Consider the following 21,899-nt stretch of genomic DNA (forward strand, 5'->3'; position numbering starts at 1 on the left):
TGTTACTTTCACAAATAAAATAGTCACACTGTACACTACCCACCTCTACTCTATCCCAGTTTATTTATTAATACTTTCCCCGAGTTAGCTTTAGTAAAAACAACTCGATTTAATTCAAACAAGTAGATGTCATGCACAGGAGTCTTCAAGACTCCATTTTAGTATCTTCTGCTGATGAGAAAGAATTTCCCTCCAATCAATAGCTCATCATATTGCGTAGAAGCAGTTGACACATGTGCAATAAAGATTCCCCATTTATAGCAGTTTTAGTCCTTTGTTCTTGTTATTCATATTAGTAAACACATAAGTAAGCTTCACTAACCCGCATATTCATGTGGTGCGCATTAGTTTTATACAAAACAATTTTAATAAATTGTTAGTAGGTTAAAGGACCGGATTGCTTCCAAGCAAGTCTCTTTGCTACAAGTCCTTGCTCCATCACTCTATCCGCCCAATTTGATTTCGCGCCTGTGGCAGGTGTGTCTGCTTGGTGCCCGAAGTGCAATGCCAGGCGCAGCCCCCTGGCTGGACGTTAGTGTGTGGATTATTTGTGGCCCTGGTGACAGCGTGATGCTATCCTGCTTTATTGTTGGGAGGCCCACTTGTGGGAAAGAAGATGCCACACACAGTTGGGTAGTGCCTGCACTGTCGACAAACCCAGCGAGGCAGCGGGGATCTGTGAGAGTACTTGCTTGCGGCTCTATGTGGTGCCTGGCTGCGGCCCCATAGCGGTGCCTCCCACCGCTCAGTTTGCAGACTTGCCTCCTTGGTGTGCATGATGTGTCTCGGATTGAGGCCTGAGCTGTAGGTCTGGCTCTCCTTAACATGTATTCCCCTGGCCCACGCATGCCGCAAAATCCCAACGAGTGTACGCGCTGTATTGAGGCAAGGGCGTCCGCGTGCAGGCCAGAACTGGTCAATGGAATCCTATGCAGTTCCTCGCTCCCTGTCGGTCGTTCTGTAGGTAGGAAGGTCCCCGTCATGCAGCCCCCTGGTCTCCATGCTATTGTAGTGCGGGCCCAGCTTTCACAGATCTGGCTCTCGGGGCTTAGTGGGAGATCATGTTGTGCATGGGGTGCCCATCCTCAAGGCTTGTGTACTCGATCTAGCCTTGTCTAGTGGCCTGGTCTCAGGTGTGCCCCCTCCCCTCTGCAATCGCAGGATTCTTAATCTCCAGGCTGCCGTTGGTGCCCCGGCGGCACAGTGCAGCAGCCTCTCCACTCACCCCCACGATCAGGATGGGAGGCTTTGCTGATTTTCCCCTCACTGGCTTATTTATTGGTGGGGGCTACTCGGCTGCCAATAAGGGCTTCTGAAGGTCGGGCTGCCTTAAACTCCTAAAACCCTGCTGCAGTAATTGCTCACTGCTTTCGGGTATCGGTGGTGTGCAACCGGGCCATCAGCTCTGCTCTCCAGTAAACTTTGCAGCCCCCCACACAGCCAGGTGGATGTTCCGGGCCTCTGAGTGATGACGCAAACCACACTCCCACTCGGTATTTCTGGGGGTTGGGAGTGATTTTCCACTGATTCTGTGCCTGTCTTCTCCTCTGGCAGCAGCCCTGCTCAGTTCACAGTGGTAAGTAATAACAGGGTAACGTTTCGACCCCCGTGGTAAGGCCAAGTTATTCCTCAATCTGGGGTCTTCATCAGGACTGTGAGGGTTGTGAGCACTTTGGTTATGGCGCTGCTATTGTCCCAGTTAGGTTGGAGACTTGCGCCGCTATCTTGATTTTCGTGTCCTCCTCCGTGAGGAACTAGAGGTCCGGGTCGTGCTTGGTAGCGACGCCTTTGGTCAATGGTTGTCGGTGTAGATCAGTCACACCATCTGTCGTGGGCCGGTTTCAATCCCGGGCAGAAGGCTCACAGGGCATCCGCCATTTTGCAGTGCAGATACTAACCGACCTGGGTCATAGTGTTAATGCAGAAAAGTGGTCGGCGTTTCAACATATCATATAAATTACTTTACAATGCATAATCAATGTGGTACACAAATAATGGAAGATAAAGAACTGAATTTTAATTCAGCTGTATGCAATATTGTTAATTTCATTCACATATGATATATCTCTCATTTCATCACATACAGTGTAATTTCGAACATGATTCACATGATTCATATAGTAATCACATATTATACTGCTCCGTAGGTGCAAAGGAAAAGGGTTCAAAAAGGTAGGGTGGGGTGTGATTGGAATAGGTTAAGGGACAAAGAAAAGGAATTGTGTCCTGTAAACAATTCAAAATCAATCTAAGAACTTTTCAGTCTCAAATAGATCACAAGGTTCCCTATGAAACATTACACGTGGGCCATCTATGGCTATTTGTAATTTTGGCATGTATGTTGGTGAAAGAACTGTCGACGTTTCGACCCCCGTGGTAAGGACAAGTTATTCCTCAATCTGGGGTCTTCATCAGGACTGTGAGGGTTATGAGCACTTTGGTTATGGCGCTGCTATCGTCCCAGTTAGGTTGGAGACTTGCGCCGCTATCTTGTTTTTCGTGTCCTCCTCTGTGAGGAACTAGAGGTCCGGGTCGTGCTTGGTAGCGACGCCTTTAGTCAATGGTTGTCGGTGTAGATCAGTCACACCATCTGTCGTGGGCCGGTTTCAATCCCGGGCAGAAGGCTCACAGGGCATCCGCCATTTTGCAGTGCAGATCCGGCCCCAGCCAGTGTTCCATTCTGTTTTCTCTGTGCTTGTTCAGAAAGTCATTTCCCACATTTACGATTTCTGTTTGTGGAGATTGGGCAAGATGTTGTAGGATGTTAGTCCTAGGCTGCAGGGAGCCTCGAACAAGTGCGACCATCTTGCTTGTGAGCCCTACAGTGTCCTGCTGACAAGCTGATTACTTTTTTTCTGTGCCCTTTCTGGGTGAGCAGCTGCACTCTATAAAACCTTGATTGATTGATTGATTGAAGATCTGCAGGTTTAATGGAACCCCCACTGCATTAAATATCTATATATTTTGAGGCTACATTTCTCAAAATCTACTGATGAGACCAACACCAAATCACAAAGAGCACAGCTTCCGGACCAGGATCTAGCTTTCTGACAAATTTGGGTTAGTTGAGTTGAGCAGCTATTGCAGGATCGCTGTTCAATTATCCAAAGGAAAAATAAATGGGGAACATGCATTTTGGGACTGCCCCTTTTTCAGCCCAGGCTTGACTGTTCACCCCAAAACTTTCCAGAGATAAACTGAGGTGAGATAAGACATTCTCAGGAAAGTTTCATGAACATAAGTCTAATGGCAACTAAGTTATTAGCAAACCAAAAACTATATTTTAATCAGAAACTTGGTCCTAACTATCACTACCCATCTATAAATAGATAGATAGATAGATAGATAGATTGATTGATTGATAGATAGATAGATAGATAGATAGATAGAAAGATAGATAGATAGATAGATAGATAGATAGATAGATAGATAGATAGATAGATAGATAGATAGATAGATAGATAGATAGATAGATAGATAATGATTTGTTGTATATCATATAATTTTGATGTTAACAAAAGATTTGAGACTCATTATAAAATGTTATTTAAATAGTTTCAGTATTATTGTTAAATCAGATTCTAAGACCATGCTTAAAGGATTGGAGTTAAAATAGTACATCTAACCTCTTCAAGATATGATATTTCACATGCTTGTTGGATTAGAGTTACACTAATAAACTAATCCTAAGTAGATACAGGCCCTGATTCACAAAAGTAAACTGAGACGAACGTTTATACTTTCGGGATTCAGAAAGGGTGTTTACTACTCGTAAAGGCCCTTTTTGAGTACTGAAATTCGTAAAGTTAAACTTTTAGTATTCACGAAGGACATTTAGGAGTAAAAAATGGCTTTTGTAAATACCAAAAGTCATAAAGTTAGACTTTCGTCTCACTTTACTGGATTTAGAATATTAAATCTGACCCTTCCGTTATTTCGATACAAAAGGGGATGATGGATGGAGCGTTTGAGCAAATCAAACACTCACCCCCAGTCAACTGATCTGGGTTTAATCCATGACCATTCTTCAGCTCACTATGCCACCCCAGTTCAGACATTGCCATATGCAAATCAGTCTGACAATGTGCCTCATGGGAACAGTCCAGCCCAAACTGCCAAGCCATGTCTTCCATGGACTGGAAACAAGCATCCTGGGACCGGTTTCGGGTTCAGAACCCTTATCAGCCAGGCTATCTTGAATCCAGTGGCAAAGTGAGCAAGGAGCTCATGTCTGAGCATACCCTGCCAACTTAGGGCAAAAAAAGCGATTCAAAAGGGGATGATGAATGGAGCGTTTGAGCAAATTAAACACTCACCCCCAGTCAACTGATCTGGGTTTAACCCATCACCATTCTTTAGCTCACTCCGCCACCCCAGTTCAGACATGGCCATATGCAAATCAGTCTGAACCTGTGCCTCGTGGGAACAGTCCAGCCCAAACTGCCAAGCCATGTCTTCCCTGGACCGGAAACAAGCATCCTGGGACCGGTTTTGGGTTCATAACCCTCATCAGCCAGGCTATCTTGAATCCAGTGGCATAGTGAGCAAGGGACTCACGTCTGAGCATACCGTGCCAATTTAGGGTGAAAAAAGCGATACAAAAGGGGATGATGGCTGGAGCGTTTGAGCAAATCAAACCCTCACCCCCAGTCAACTGATCTGGGTTTAATCCATGACCATTCTTCAGCTCACTATGCCACCCCAGTTCAGACATTGACATATGCAAATCAGTCTGACCCTGTGCCTCATGGGAACAGTCCAGCCCGAACTGCCAAGCCATGTCTTCCCTGGACTGGAAACAAGCATCCTGGGACCGGTATAGGGTTCAGAACCCTTATCAGCCAGGCTATCTTGAATCCAGTGGCAAAGTGAGCAAGGGACTCATGTCTGAGCATACCCTGCCAACTTAGGGCGAAAAAAGCGATACAAAAGGGGATGATGGATGGAGCGTTTGAGCAAATCAAACACTCACCCCCAGTCAACTGATCTGGGTTTAATCCATCACCATTCTTTAGCTCACTCTGCCACCCCAGTTCAGACATGGCCATATGCAAATCAGTCTGAACCTGTGCCTCGTGGGAACAGTCCAGCCCTAACTGCCAAGCCATGTCTTCCCTGGACCGGAAACAAGCATCCTGGGACCGGTTTCGGGTTCATAACCCTCATCAGCCAGGCTATCTTGAATCCAGTGGCAAAGTGAGCAAGGGACTCGATTCTGAGCATACCATGCCAACTTAGGGCGAAAAAATGCTATACAAAAGGGGATGATGGATGGAGCGTTTGAGCAAATCAAACACTCACCCCTAGTCAACTGATCGGGGTTTAATCCATCACCATTTTTTAGCTCACTCCGCCACCCCAGTTCAGACATGGCAATATGCAAATTAGTCTGACCCTGTGCCTCATGGGAACAGTCCAGCCCAAACTGCCAAGCCATGTCTTCCCTGGACCGGAAAGAAGCATCCTGGGACCGGCTTCGGGTTCATAGCCCTCATCAGCCAGGCTATCTTGAATCGGGTGGCAAAGTGAGCAAGGGACTCACGTCTGAGCATACCCTGCCAATTTAGGGCAAAAAAAGCAATACAAAAGGGGATGATGGACGGAGGGTTTGAGCAAATCAAACACTCACCCCCAGTCAACTGATCTGGGTTTAATCCATCACCATTCTTTAGCTCACTCCACCACTTCAGTTCAGACATGGCCATATGCAAATCAGTCTGACCCTGTGCCTCATGGGAACAGTCCAGCCCGAACTGCCAAGCCATGTCTTACCTGGAGCAGAAACATCGCCATCCCATCGCAGCTTGGGCTGCGATGGGAAAGGGAGAGCTTTTGTTATTTGGGTATACAAGGGCCTCAACAGAAGCAAAATTACTGGCACGCAATATTGTTCAGGTGATAAAGTCTCTGCAGCATTCAGTGTCCTTCTGGAATACCCTGCCGCTATCTCTTATGGGTCGGCTGGCTGTCGCCAAGATGGTAATGCTGCCTAGGACTCTTTACATCCTCCAGAATACACTGTGTCCTCTCCCCCTAGGGTCTTTCGGACCCTGAACATGCTACTTACGTCCCTACTTTGGCCGCAGTCGAGTAGCTCTTCATACAGTGGTGCGCTCCTATGAGGAGGGAGGCCTAGAGGCCCCGCGATTTGACTTATATTATTACGCTGCGTAGCTGCAACCGTCTGCCAGATGTTTTGCGGATGCAGACGTTTGGGAGACGCAACTATTGATGGGTAGAGCAACGGTGCAGGAGTTATGCGTGGTTTTGATGCGGGGCACGGGGGCAAATGAGACATTACCCTACGTCGTAAGGCACACGGTGAGCGCCTGGCAACGATTCATAGAGAGAGTCTTGCGAACAGCGCCCTTCCATAGGGACCTGCCGATCTGGATCCTGGCACCCATGGTGACAAGGGAACAATGTTAGAACTGGCTATTTCTGGTTGGCTAAGGCTGACGCCAAAGCCAGGTAGAAACCACCATTCTAGTCAGGGCAAGGGAGTCACACAGCAAGATAACCCCTGCTCACCCCCTTGGTAGCTTGGCACGAGCAGACAGGCTTATCCCGGAGGCAATGTGTAAAGCATTTGCACACGCACACAACAGCAACAACATCCTAGGCACACCACAAAAGGAACTCCACATAAGGTTATATAAAAATAACTTTTGTTCTGTCAAAACACATCAGATAGTAATCACACAATATACATGGTGCCAACTGGCACGGGCAATATTCACAAGGGATTATTTACAGGACAGGGCCACATGGGCGCCTGTCAGAATCAGCACTTAGAACTAGAAATACTGTTAGAAATAGCACTTTGTAGATCATAGACCAATCAGAAGTTTCACACATTATGCATAGAACATTCAAAGGTGTAGGAAAGACAAATGATGTATAAACATACATTCAGCGGTGTAGGGAACATGGCACATGACGCATCAAAACACATTCAGAGGTGCCGGAGAAACACATGATGCCTAAAACATTCAGAGGTGTAAGGAAAGGAAACACATGATGCATAAAAACACATTCAGAGGTGCAGCACAGAAAAACACATGATGCATAAAAACATTCAGAGGTGTAGATAAGACACATAATGCATAAAACACATTCAGAGGTGTCACAGGCATAATGGCATAGCACATTACGCATAACTCACATTTGGGCCTAACCAGTAAAAACTACAGTAGGCAATCTCTCACTAGACTAAACACACATACGTAAGCACACAGCAAAAACACATGATGTATAACCAACACATTCAGAGGTGTAAGAACAAGGAAGACACAGGATGCATAAAACATTCAGAGGTGCCAGAACGCAACTCAATAGCGCAAAAACTTACATAAGCCACCACTTGTGGCAGTACCTAGGCCACTGGCCTTGTTGGGGCTAGGACACCCTGTGTCCAAAAGTCAGGGGCCTAAACGGTGCAGCTGCCCACTAATTGCTGGGCAGCTGTGAATCAACAAACTGTGCCAGGGCCCTCACTGGCCTTAGAACAAAAGCTGCGCCAAGCTGGAGCCACACAGGCTCTGTAAATAACTTTGCCCCCTAAGAGCCCTCTCTGGGCTTGCAAAACAACAAGGTGAGCAGGGATCCTCTCGGGGCTCTAAAGCAACCACGTGGGCAGGGAGCCTCGGAGCTCTACACAAAGAAATGCCCCCACAAGCCTCTCTGGGTTCGCAACACAATGCCCCCTGGATGTTGGAGTCCCCCCTCTGGGGACTCAGGATCGCAAACGGCACACTGGGGCCTCTGGGCTTCAGCAATATTGCCCTGTGAAACTCTCAGGCTCTCAATGAAGAATGCGGCCATCGTTGGAGTCCCTCGTGGACTCTGCGCACCAATATGCGGGACAGTCGGCGGAGTCCCCCTCCTGGGGACTCGAAATGACAAATGCCCCGGGGCCCTCTCAGGGCTCTAAAACAACATTTGGGGCCTCACGGGTGCCTCTCAGCACCCCCGCAAGGACTCAGCACCATTGGAGGGGGGGGCGGGCACCGTCAATGTGCCCCGAAGCCCCCCCTCCTTCTGCACACACTCACCTGGTCTCTGGCGGTCTGCTGCGCACCTTGTTTTGCCCGGTCCCCCATCTCGGGACCGGGACTTGGGGGAAGGCTGACTCCTCAACCGGGGCTCCCTCCAGCACACGGAATCCCCGCAACACTTAGGCTCTTTTCGGCTGGCGGACCCAGGGCTCTCCCTACTTCACGGGAGCCTTGGGCCGCGGGTGGCCACGATCGGCCAGCTTCTCTTCCCCTCTCCGGCCGCAGCATCTCATCTCCGGTCTCCCTCTTTCGCATGGGAGACCGACAACGTACCCAAGGCTTCCCCTGGGAAGCGGGAAGCGGAAGTTCCTGCAGTCAGGCCCGCCCACGTCACCACAGAATCTGCCTGGCTTCCTGTCTCGCAGGGCCGCCAATGGCAGCACGGCCCTGGGCATGGAGGCGGGCACAGCGCCCCTTCACACGATCTCTGGGCCGGCGGCAGTGATTCCACTCGGGGGCACAACATGAGGGGTGGGCACCCTCGATAATAACAATAAAAGCGCTAGTAAGCGCTTGGGGGCAAAATAAAGCGCTCTCAGCACTATAATGGCACAGGCAGCAAATGAAGCGCTCCCACGCGCTAGAAGCATAAATAAAGCACTCCCAGTCGCTGTGGCATCAGGCAGACCCCCAAGAAGCGCTCCCAGTGCTAGGGCAACAAAGATCCAGCAAAAAGTATTTCAGGGGTCCAGGACAAGTCCATCAGGCATCCAGGGGCTGGGCAGGGCCCATGGAGGCAAGCCTTTCCCTGAGCCCAAGCAGCAGCACGCCCCTGGCAGGATTCAAGTCAGAAACAAGAACATTTTGGAAGGGGACACAGCCCCTTTTTATACTATAACATCCTTTGTCTAGCAGGGTGCAGGCAGTGTGAAACCAGCTAGAACTGGTTATAGGGAATTCCTTTCACTGGCCAGGCTGTGGACATCAGACGCACCCCAGGGGGTGGAGCCAGCATTGTGTGGGGAAAACCCAGCCTCATTCAGGACCCTCAAACCAGACGGTCAATCCACAAGCAGGCCCAGGCTCACTCCTCCCCTCACATCAGCATGCTAAACACTCCATCCACCACTGGGGCAGACCCTCCCAGACACAAATTACATAAAATATGCCAACTTCTTAAAGTGGCGCTTCTACACTAGACACAACCATGCCGCATATATCATTGCGCAGGATTCAATCTCACGAGTTCGCACATACCAAACTCGACCCTGCACTCCCCACACCTCAGGAACTACCATGGTCACACATATTCCCCATGTATTCCTATGGGAGGGCAGGTCACTCAACACACATACACAGAGAGCTCATGCACTTTAAACTGTACCACAGTGAAAAAGTGCGCAGAGGCCTAAAATCACCAACACCAAGTCACAGAAATAGGCTTGGAAAAAGCAAAAAGTCTTGGGGTGAACCTGCCAAAAGGGACGGGTCCAAAACACAACATATGTCCTTCCGTGCCAGGCGCGAGCGGGCTGTGAATTCCTGGCCGACCTATACCCCACCGAGACCTTCCTAACCTATGAACAAGTGGAAGAGACCTTTTGCCTTGGGAGAGGGCAGTATATACACTATCAGGGTCTGTGCGATATAGTACGGTCAATTTGGGCTCAGTATCCGGAGGCGCCCCCAATGACTCACACCTTAAATTTTCTTCTGTCCTGCGGCAGAGGACGCAGGCTAATTTTCCTACTATATGCAGCTATGCGACAGGACTCGGCCCCGCCTGTGCGACGGGCCTGGGCGGCCTGGTAAGCGAATTTGGGTACGCCGCCGGACCACGGGCAGCTTAAGGGCATCGGGGCTCTAACACAGAAGGTATCATGTAACGCACTTTTTAAATTAATTCATTTTAACTTCCTACACCACACCTACCTTACTCCGATCTTATTGAAGCGTTATTCCGCAGACAGGGGGGATAGTTGCCCCAGATGCAGCGCAGAGGGGGCGGGTTTCCTGCACTTAGCTTTTGACTGCCCGTTAATTAAGTACTTTTGGGCGAGCACTGTAGATCACATATCTGCCACTATGGGCTTCCGCATTACACTAACACCTTTGCACTGTTTGCTGGTGTTGGACCCTAGGCCGAGGAAACGAAAGCTGTCCTATAGATTACTGCAGTTGATGTTGGTGCTGGCTAGGCACAGGGTGGCTATCACTTGGATGGGACAGAGGGCCCCAGAGATACCCACATGGCTCAGAGACATGAGAGAAAGGTCCCTAGCCAAAGAAACACATATGCAGCGTAGCAGGAGAGATGAGGAATTACAAGAGGACCTACTTACCTGGTGAGCCATGTGTATTTCAGGATTGGAAATAAGGGGGCAAACTTCCCAAAGCGATTCAGAAGGGATGAGCAGCAAGTTATTTTAGCCACAGGGATCGGGGACGGATGAGGAGGCTGGGGGAGTCTCCTAAGTTGTAGGTAGTACAATGCATACTGTAGGGTCTGGTTATTTACTCACGGTGATATCTCTTTATGTGTATGTTACTCTGCTATACCTCATGGGTTTATGTGTATCCAGGTGAAGCCTATATCCAAACAAAAGTGCCATAATGAGACAGTTGATTTGTATACATGTATTGTTCTGATACCAGTTGGGAGAGTTTTGTAATTGTGATAATACACACCTGAAAAAAAAAGTTTAAAAAAAAGTGACAGCACAAATCCAAACAAATTCTGCAGTGATGTTTAATGACAGCCACTCGACAACATATATGACTTTCTGAAACAGTTCTTTTAATGACCTCAGGGATAACACTTAGTGGCCAGAACAAGCTCCACTAAAGGCCTCCAGCAAGGTCAATCCAGTTCCAGTTGTGACTGATCAACAGGTCACTCTAGCAAAAAGGCCTCTTTCAGCTTTTGTAGTCTCTGTAGCCACAGAGATCAGACAACTCTTTTTTCGATTCCATTTTTTGGGTACAAGTCGGAGGAGGGCTAGCCCTTCAGGTCTCCAGACAGGTTACAGACAACACTTCCAATCTTCTTTTCTGCCACAGGTCCAGAGTGTGTTCTGAGGAGCTGCAGGTTGGTAATACTTGTGTTCAATTCACAGGCCAGTATATGGAGGTGATTCCTGGACATAACCTGGCACTGTTTCCTATGGCTATTCCGCTAGGAAATGACCTTCAGTCCTGTGGTTTTCTGAGACCCTTAGGCTTCTCAGACAGGACTGCAGGAAGCAGGAGAGGCTCTGGCGAACTGGTTGGGATTCCAGAGAAAGGGAAAGGCACAAAATCTTGTTGAGAAAGTATAAGAGGAGGATAATTGAGGAAAAGCAGGCCTACTTGTCCAACCTTATGGCCTCCCTCACTTCACCAAGGGAACTATTTAAAATCGTGTATTCCCTGTGTACCCTACAGACCCCTGACCCTGTTATTGGGTCCCAAGAATTGTGCAATAAGATCTCGCTGTTTTTTCACACTAAAATAGCAGATATCTATACCTCTCTGGAATCCCAAAGGGACCTACTGGATCCCTTTTCCCTACTGAATCCTTCTCCTAGGGATTGCAGGATTACGGATCCTCCTAGCACTCTGTCCAATTTCTCTCCCCTTACACTCCAGCAACTGGACTTGCTCTTGAATAGGACCAAATCTGAGTCTCCACTGGACCCCTCTCCCCTTAGGATTCTTAAGGATTGTAGGGAGGTTCTTTTGCCTCTACATCTTGAATTGATGAACCTTGCCATAAAGGAGGGCACTTTTCCAGTGTCCTGGAAAAAGGCAGTGGTTAAGCCTCTATTGAAAAAGCCATCATTGGACCCTCAGATTCTAAAGATTTTTCGTCCAATATCCTTGCTGCCGGGTCCAGCAAAAATGCTGGAAACTCATCTTAACTTACATCTAACTGCCTTCCTTGATTCCACCGCCCGCCTGGATTCATCACAGCATGGGTTTCGGAAACACCATAGTACTGAGTCAGCCCTCACTGTGGTCGTTAACAAAATTCATACAAAGGTTGATCAAGGGCAGACAACTTTATTGGTCCTGCTAGATCTGACAGCAGCTTTCGATACCCTATCTCCCTTAATTTTAACATCGCGTCTTAGGGAGATAGGGGTAGAGGGATCTGCACTCAGTCTGCTGTCTTCCTTTCTCAATCAGCGAGAGCAGAGGGTCAAGCTAGGTGAGTTTGTGTCCCCTTCTAAACCTGTGTGTTGTGGGGTACCTCAGAGGTCGGCCTTAAGCCCAACCCTTTTTAACATTTATGTGACCCCACTCGCCAGGCTGGTACGATCTTTTGGGATGGAGTTAGTGTCCTACGCCGATGACACCCAAATCCTGGCCTCTCTCTCTCCCACTCGGTGAGTACCTCCGTTCTCAGCTTCAGGAACTGCATGGAGGCAGTTGCACGATGGATGATCTGCAACTTGCTGAAGCTGAATGGGGAGAAAACCGAGGTTTTGATCTTCGGGGAGACCAGGATGCCTGGTCAAGTGATTGGTGGCCCCCATCCCTCGGAGAATGCCCAAGGCCCACCAAATCCGCCCGGAATTTGGGTGTAATGATTGATTCCTCTCTTGCCATGGACCAGCAGGTAAATAGAACGATTTCTACCTGCTGGGGTATCATTAGGACCCTTAAGAAAATCACTCATTACCTCTCCCTGAAAGCCCGTAAACAGACTGTAGTGGCCTTGGTTACCTCCCGTCTAGACTACTGTAATGCACTCTACTCGGGTATTAACCTAGGCCTGATACAACGTCTTCAGACTGTTCAAAACACGGCAGCTAGATTTATTCTGGATGTCCCCAGCCGCTCATCTGCTACTCTAGCCAGGAAGAGTCTACATTGGCTCTCGATTCAGGCCAGGATCTCTTTTAAGATCCTATGTCTGGTCCATGGGGCCCTATTTGGAGATGGCTCTGAAGATATTCGATCTCTCTTAGCCTCCTATACTCCCTGTAGAAACCTTCGCTCCGCCATAAGAACCTGGCCTTTTTGGTTGTGGCCCCCAGGCTGTGGAACACCCTTCCCCTGGAATTAAAAATTCATCCTGCCATCGGTCCCTTTAGGAGGGCATTAAAAACATGGCTTTTTTCACAGGCATACCCATAAGCTGGCTCCTGGTACATACATTTTCAGAACTTTTTCTGTTAGGCGCCTTGATGCCCACGGGCTAAGTCTGCGCGTTACAAGACTACTTTCATTTCATTTCATTTCTATAGGAAAAAGGTTTCCAAGGGCAAAACATTTGATGCACATTCTGTTTGCTTAACTTCAAACTATCCCAAAGTGCACCATTCTCAGTAAAATCTAAAATGGCAAAACCTTTCTGCATTTTAGGATACTGTGTGGCACACCTAATAATGTGTTTAAGAAAATAAGCAGCCCCCTCCTTTTAAGCTGCTTTTTTTATTATAGTTTGTTAAATAATTTTTAATAAATATAAATGACACAGGAATACAAATATAATATTCAGTTGAGATGCAGAAATAAGCATGCATATATGCAATGATAATATCTATAAAGAAGTAAAAACATGACATTAATACATTTATATAACATTTGTTTAGATACTCCTAAAAATTGATTGATAAATAACACAGTGCTGAACTTTATATTAGTATATTAAGTGCCTGTGAAAACATGAGAGGGTGTATAATATAAGAAGAAAAAGATGTTTATAGGAAAAGAAAAGAGGGAAGAGGGGAGAAATAAGATATAGAGAGATAGGGGAAGGAGAAGAGAAAGTGAAGGAAAGGGAAGAAAGGGAAAGAGAGACTCATTCAGATAGAGAAAGAGAAGTTAAGTAGAAGGTGAAGTCGATGATAGATAAGTAGTAAATGGTAGCCATAATAGATCAGATCTAATTTTTAATTGAATTGGAACCTGAGGCACAAAAGCAATTCTATGTTCATCACATATTAAATTCCACCAGAGTAAAAAGGATAACTTAGAGTTGTCTTTCCAACATGTTAATATGACCATATAAGCTACAGCAATACATAGATCAAATAGATTTGATTCAGAAGTAATTTGATCAAAATCAGGTGACATAGTATCTAAAAATACATTGTAAATTCTAAATTGAATGTTATAAGAAAAAATCAATATACATTTTCACCAAACCAAACAGCTTCCCAAAATGCATAAATTTTAGGATAATCGTAGAGTAAATGCATTAAAGAATCCTTCAGCGTTAAGACATGACCAGCAGGATGATGAGACTGACTGGTTAAACTTATGTAAATGTAAGGGAGTAATAACAACTCTATTGAAAATAAAATATAAGGATTGTGTGATATTAGCATTTTTGGAAGTCTTGAAGAGTTTTTCCAAAATGTGTCCCATTAGGAAACAGACAGTATTTGGGATAGGTCCTGTTCCCATTCTAGCTCAATGTTTATTTTAGTCTGGGTGCAGTTAGTAATAGATACAGTCTTATATATAAATGAGGCACTGGGAATAGCATAAGAAGAAACTTGGTACAAGGGTGTATCAGGTATGAATGAAGTTGGAGTTAATTGAGAAGAAACATTCTGAAAGAAGCTCTGGAGTGTTGGAGCAGGAATGTTATATTGCTGAATGTATGAATCAGGTAAATTAAAGGTCTCTTGCAATTGATGAAAAGGTAAAATCATATCATTGGCAATCATTTGATTGACATAAAAAATATCTTTTTTTTCCAATGTTTGTAGTAAAATGATTTGTGACGAAATTTGATGTGTTTATTATACCATAATGAGGACACAAGGAAAAATTGATATTTATCAAAATTCTTAAAGAAAAGTGTATGTAGAAGATATTGGGAATATTGCAAAATTTGATATTTGGCAATAAAAGTACAATTAGTCAAAAAATAATATCCGTGATGAAAAATCATTTAGCAGTGAACATTCAAAAGTAACCCTGGGATGTTTAGGTAAGTCTTGATAATCTTTAGATATAGCATAAAATTGACAGATCAAAAAAGCAGTATGATATAGTTTAAAATCAGGGAATCTAACACCTCCCTCAGTTTTAGGATGATGTAACTTGGATAAAGCAATGCGTGCATGTTTATTATGACAAAGAAACTTAGTACATATAGAAGTAATCTGTGTAAAATAATAGTTGGGAATTTTGAATGGTAACATTGACAATGTAAACAGTATCTGTGGAACAATCATCATTTTAATTGTTTCAAGTCTGCCCCACCAATATAGAAATAAAGGGGACAACAATATGGTAATCTTAAGTTTTAGAGCAGTAAAATTGTGGGATAGATTAGAAGAGAACCATATGCCCAAATATTAAATTTTTTGTGGACACCATGTAAAATTAATAGTATTAAATATATGTTTGTAACATGAAGCGTTTAGAGGTAAAATTTCAGTTTTGGAGAAATTAAGTTTATATCATGGAAAAAAAGAGAATAATGACATTTCATGTAAACATGGAGGAAGGGATGTAACAGGGTTGGACATATATATAAGAATATCATCTGTATGTGCAGAGAGCTTAATTTGGTGGGATTTCATAGTAAAACCAGTAATAAGAGGATTATTTCTAATACGTTCAAGAAAAGGTTCCAAACGTAACAAGAAAAGTAATGGTGAAAGGGGGCACCCTTGACATGTACCTCTTTGCAGGCAAAAATATGGGGAAAAAAGACCATTAACAAAAACACATGCTTTTGGATCTGTATATAATAATTTGATATAGGATAGGATAGGATAGGATGAACATTTGTAGAGCGCGAATTGCTGCCCGGAGGCGTCCAAGCGCTGGAAATACCGTGTCCCCGCACAGGGCCCAGGAGGAGAGAGAGAGTAGAAGTTAACTAGACTGAGTGAAATAGAAAAGTTTTCAGCTGTTTGCGGAAGGTCGAGAGATTGGGGTTAGCTCTGAGGTGTAGCGGGAGGGCGTTCCAGGCCTTGGCGCCATTATGAGAAAACGTCCTGCCTCCGGATCTAGATTTTTTTATTCTGGGGGCTTTTGCAAGGAAGGTCTGACTGGAGCCGAGGCTTCTGTTGGGCGTGTAGTGAGTGATTAAGTCCCGGGTAATTTGGGGGCCAGTGTTCCAGAAGGCCTGATGTGCTATGCACATAGCTTTGAACAGGACTCTCTGGCGCACCGGTAGCCAGTGGAGGGTTACCAGTCCGGCCCTCACTGACTGTCTACGGGGAAGGTCGAGTAGAATACGTGCTGCACAGTTCTGGACTATCTGGAGCCTTCTCAGAGTGAATTCAGGGGCGCCAAGGTAGAGTACATTATTAAAATCAGTCGTGACTGAATTAGACCTTGTATGGCTGTTTGTTTGGCATCCAGGGGGAGGAGAGGGAGGATTTGTTTTAGCATCTTCATGATGCGAAAGCATGTGGCTGAGAGTTTTGTAGATTGTACATTAAAGGACAAGGAACTGTCCAGCCAAACTTCGAGACTCTTAATGCTGTTTTTGGGAGTTGGCCGGGGACCCAAAATGGGCGGCCACAGAGAAGGGGGGATGTTAAGTTCTGGGGGGTCCAAGAGCATCAGCTCAGTTTTGTCCCCGTTCAGTTTCAAAGACGAAAGGGATATCCATGCCTTCACTTCCTCAAGGCACTCTCTAAGCCCTCCCAGTGCAGATGGTTTAGCTTCCTGTGTTAAGGAGACCACCAGCTGCGTGTCGTCCGCATATGAGATGATCTTAATCCCATACGGGCGGACGACATCAGCCAGTGGTCTCATGTACAGGTTAAAAAGTGCAGGGCTTAGAGATGATCCCTGAGGGACTCCACATTTCAAAGGTCTGCTTGTGGAGACAGACTCGCCTTCAGATATATGAACGAAAGTTAGACTCAAAACCTGAAACCCCAATTAATACGGCCAAAGGCTTTTTCTTCATCCAGGGACACTGAAACCATGGGAGATGGATACTTTTTACTAGGAGTGAGAATATTAGAAAACATTCTGGCATTATCAGAGGCTAAACATCCTTTGACGAAGCCAGCCTGACCTGGGTTAATGAGAAGAGGAATAACTGTCTCCAACGGGAGGCCAACATTTTTGCAAAAATTTGACAATCATAATTTATTAGTGATATAGGATGAAAATATTTGCAGAAGGAAGGGTCTTTATCTGGTTTAGGGATAATAATAATAAGGGCTTTTAAGAAAAAAACCACAGTACTTAGGATTTTATATGAAAGAATTAAAAAGTTCCAGTAATTTAGATGCAAAAATAGAGGAAAAGGCTCAAAATTATTCAACTGAAAAGCCATCTGGACCTGGAGCTTTTGATTTCTTCAAGGATTTGAGGGCGTCAGAGATTTCTTGAGGAGAAATATCCTTTTCTAATTGTAAAAATCTATCTGGGAGAGATATAGGCTTAGGAATATCTTGGAATAAAGATGTGAAATATTCTTTAGAGGGATTAGTGGTTTCGTGTATAGAAGATTGTAATATGATCGAAATTTACTGATAATATCAGAATCAGAGGAAAGGAGTCTACCGTTTGATTCTGCATGAATAGGACCAATAGTTTTTCTTTCTGACTTGATTTTTAAGTAATTTGCGAGCATTTTCCCTGCTTTATTTTGACCTACTTGAAATTTTGATTTAACCTTAAGAAGAATATTACAGGCGTCTACAGTGGCAATTTTATTTAAGGAGGATTTAGATTTAATTAAGTCTTGTAATGATGATGGGGATTTGGAAGAGAAATACTTATGTTCCAGGGTTTTGTTTAAAGTTAGGGTTTCTGTATATTTGGCATTCATTAACTTTCTTTTTTTTTTTAAGAATATGCAACAGTGTAATCTCTAAAAGATGCTTTAAATGCATTCCAATTATTATGGAGTGAGGTGTCTAAAGAATAATTAATTACACAAAATTCATTAATATAGGAGGTAGCTTTAGAAATAAAGGTACGGTCTGATAAAAGGGAATCATTAAAACGCAAACAGCCTTGCTTACATGAGGTAATGGATATATCGATGTGAGTAGAGACAGGAGCATGGTCAGAGATACAAATATAACCAATTTGTGAGGATTGGAGACAAGGCAGTAAGGATTTGGAAACTAAAATGTAATCAATACGAGAACTTGTGTGGTGTACAGGAGAAAAGAAAGTAAATTCTGAGGTATCAGGATTACATGTCTTCCATGATTTGAATAAAGGACGAGATGAAATGGCAGATTGGAATGATTTGTAAGATTTGTCTGGTTTAAATTTACATTTGGATTTTCTGTCTGAAAAAGAGTCCAACCAATTATTAAAGTCACCACCATCCACTACGTTAGAATTAGATACAGTTAATAGTTTAATTTTTATAGATTGCCAAAATGCCAGATCCGGTTTAACAGGACCATACATATTGAAAAAGTAATTAGCATTTTGTTGATAATAGTATCAACCAGTACCCATTGACCATAAGGATCACATTCTGATGATAATATTTGTGCATTGATTGATTTGTGAAACAGTATAGTAACACCACCATGACGATCCGTAGCAGGAGAAAAAAAAAACACTTGATTAACCCTTTGACATTTGAGTTTAAGAGACTCTAGATCATTACAATGAGTTTTCTGTAAAAAAACAACTTGCGTGTTAAGTTCAGCCAAATGAGACAATACCTTTTGACATTTGACAGGATTACCTAGACCATGAACATTTCACGAGACCACATTAAAAATGTTGTTGGATTAGGGGGTTCATGAGGGAACAGGAAAACGAAACTGCATAAAAAACAAGGAAAGAAGAAAGAATACAATTATTAACATGCAATGAACAAAACACGTTGAAAGAAGCATACAACAAGGTGGACATATAGTGAGAAAGAAGGAAAAATAAGTAAAGATAGAAAGCGTAAAAAAGAAGAAGAAGACAGATCAAGAAAAAATTAAACAGATCAAGGAGTAGAGGCCAGAGCTGAACAGCCAGAAATAAGCAAAGTTGGAGGAGCATAGTGATGTTGAAGGACATGGACAGCAATAATAGTAAAATGAATAGAAGGAGAGCCTCGAATATAAGAAGACAATACTGACTACTCATAGTATTTTAACGTAGTATAGCTTGTAAAACATAGTAACAAGTATTTTACTATAGAAACAGTCAGATGTTCATAAAGTTTAAGTTGGTCAGGTTCATCAAATGAACGTAAGCGTCCTTCATGTGCAATTTTGCAAAGGCATGGATGAAGAATTCCATATTGGATATTGAGCTGTCGCATCTGAGGATGTAGGGCAAGAAATTCTTAACATAGAGCATTTGTTGCATTGGAGACATCCTGGGATATGAAGAGATTATGGCCTCACCAGATGAGCAAACGTTTAAGTCTTACTGCCTTTAGAACATGCATTAGCTCGGTAAATTCCAGGAAAAGCATTATACTTCCACATGGCTCATTGAAGAAGGATGGAGACGACCAAGACAAAGTGCTCTCTGTATGTTGACGGGAGATGCAGATAGCTGAAGATCCAATAGTTCAGGTAGGAGCTTCAGTAGGAAGGAAATCATATCAGAACCTTCAATATTTTCTGTAAGTCCGTAAAGGCGTAGGGCATTCCTTCGATTATGATTTTCAAGATCCTCTGTGTATTTCTAACTTGTGAATGTCTTGTTCTAATATGGGAATCTTTGAAGAAACATCTTGTAAGGCACGTACTTGTTGTTCAAGTTCCAAAACTTTCCCCTTCATAACAATCCATCTCTCTTCAATCTGTTTTAGCTTTTCATTGGTGGTAGACATAAAAGGTTGAAGGCCTCGTACTTCGTCTAATATAGAGTCCAGGACTGGGTTTTGTGTAGAGAGAATAGGAGAAGGCAGATCTTTTTGATGTCGTTTGGGTTTAGTACCGGAGGAAGAAGATCTGATGGAATGAGGTTCAGTAGCCATTGTAGAAACGTTGAAAAGAGCGATTTATAGAGCACAGCACTGGGTGAATGTGGATGGTATAATATCAAAAACCACAACATGTGTCACACTTTATAATAATAATATTGAGTAGTAGTAGCAAAACAAAAACCTGAAGGTCAGCACATAAAATATCATAGTAGGTTCCAATTTAAAAAAGCATATTTTCTTCCTTTCACAGAAAGCAAAAGATATTGAAATAATGCAAAAGGGAAGACTTTCCTAAGACTGTCACAATCCAACCATGTTCTTAGATGAGTGAAAGAAAGGAAATATTATCTGTGGACAGACATAACTGGAAGCCGCCAGAAGGAGAAAAATATGAATGGCATAATGCAAAATGGCGGGAACACCAGGCGCTGCTGCTCTCTCTGAGGTGATGGTGCCAATATCAGAGCAACAGTATGACAATGGCGTAGCTTGAAAGTGTTCAGAAAATATTACAAAATACCATATTTCGCCAATATTTTGCCAATAAATGAGAGTTGGCATGCAATTAAGTGTGACACATTGAGGAGAGGTCAATTGATCAAGCGGGGCACTGAAAACAAATTGTTCTTATAAAGTCCATACCCAGCTGAAAAAAGGTCAATAAATGTGCTCACTGTGGCATTTGTGTGGAGAAAAATGGGCCGCTGAGAGAAAAAAACGTGAGCGCCAGTGCCAAAAACAAAATGGGGGGGGGGGGGTGCCCGCAATTTTGTAAGCTGAAACTCACCGCCACGGCAAAGGGGCTCGAAACTGGATGTTGGGTACGCAAAAATCTGAAGAAATGCCCACCGCATCTTCATGGAGCCATTGCTGTAGTTCGCGTCATGGGAGCTGGCAGGCGAGGCTCTAAAACCTGTAGTAAGTCCCACCTCGGAGCGGAGCTCAAGCACGCTGTGCCACGACACCTCGGCATGAAGCCCCACTTTTAACTGTTTCTAGGACCGTCCCCCTCCTCCACTGAGACTAAAGCCAAGATGCCAAATTGTTTTTTGGGATCAAAAGACCCCTCTTCTGTATGCTTCCATTATCATTAAACTATAAATGTGCCTGACACCCACTAATCCCATTTTGAGTTAGAGGTGTTCCTTGACATACCTTAACTGCTCTGTGTGGGTTGAGCAGGGTCACATTGCTCCCCCTCAGGAATCCTGCCAGGTCCAAGCCATGGTCTCTGCTCTGAAAGCAACATTTCAGACATCCTCACAGCAGCACTAATAGGCCAGCTGCTGGCCAGCTGTTGTCAATTCGCCTGCAGGGTCTTCAGGCAGGGAAAGTTTGACTTAAAAAAAGCGTTTCCTGTATGTTTATGAAAAATCCAACTCAACTTTGCTATTCAATTGGATTTTTAATAAATATTTAAAAAAGGGGTTGAATCATATTTGTAGCATATCCCAATCCTAAGATAAAGATTAAACACACTATGCTTTAGCTTTTTGTTTGTAAAAGCAACTATAGTACAACCCTAATAGTGAAAAAAAGCTTTTGGAGGCTAGGCACTATAGAAACAATCAACTATTAAATTCTTATAGTCGTCTTTAAATAACAACCACACTACCTTGTGGCCTACAGCCCTACTCAGGAGTTCCTTAATTAACATTTAAAAGTATGGTTTCCCTCCTGTCAAAAGATGTATTTATTTAGGTCTTCCTGCAGTTTTAAATTCTACAGGAGACAGTCTACACATAGAAATCTGAAGCCATGGTTTACCTGTCACCCTAGGGAATGGCACAATGGGTGCAGCAGTAGTCAAGACAATTTCTGTATCATTGGTGTATTTTCCTATACCATATAGTATGGCTTTACATAGCCTTATTAGACAAGGGTATATTGCAAACACTAAACACACTAGCCCAGTTGAGGAAAGCCAGAACAAAAACCATAACAGAGAAATGGTATACTCCTTGTCTAAAAAATCTTAAAAAGGAATGCCAAAAAAAGGAACATCAATGGAGGCAGTATATTCTCGCCATTAAACAGGCAAAAAAGGACTATTTTACACAGTGCATCCAAGATAACTGCAATTCTGC

This window comes from Lissotriton vulgaris, chromosome 2_1 (genome assembly GCF_964263255.1).
Source record: "Lissotriton vulgaris chromosome 2_1, aLisVul1.2, whole genome shotgun sequence".
In the NCBI taxonomy this organism is placed as follows: Eukaryota; Metazoa; Chordata; class Amphibia; order Caudata; family Salamandridae; genus Lissotriton; species Lissotriton vulgaris.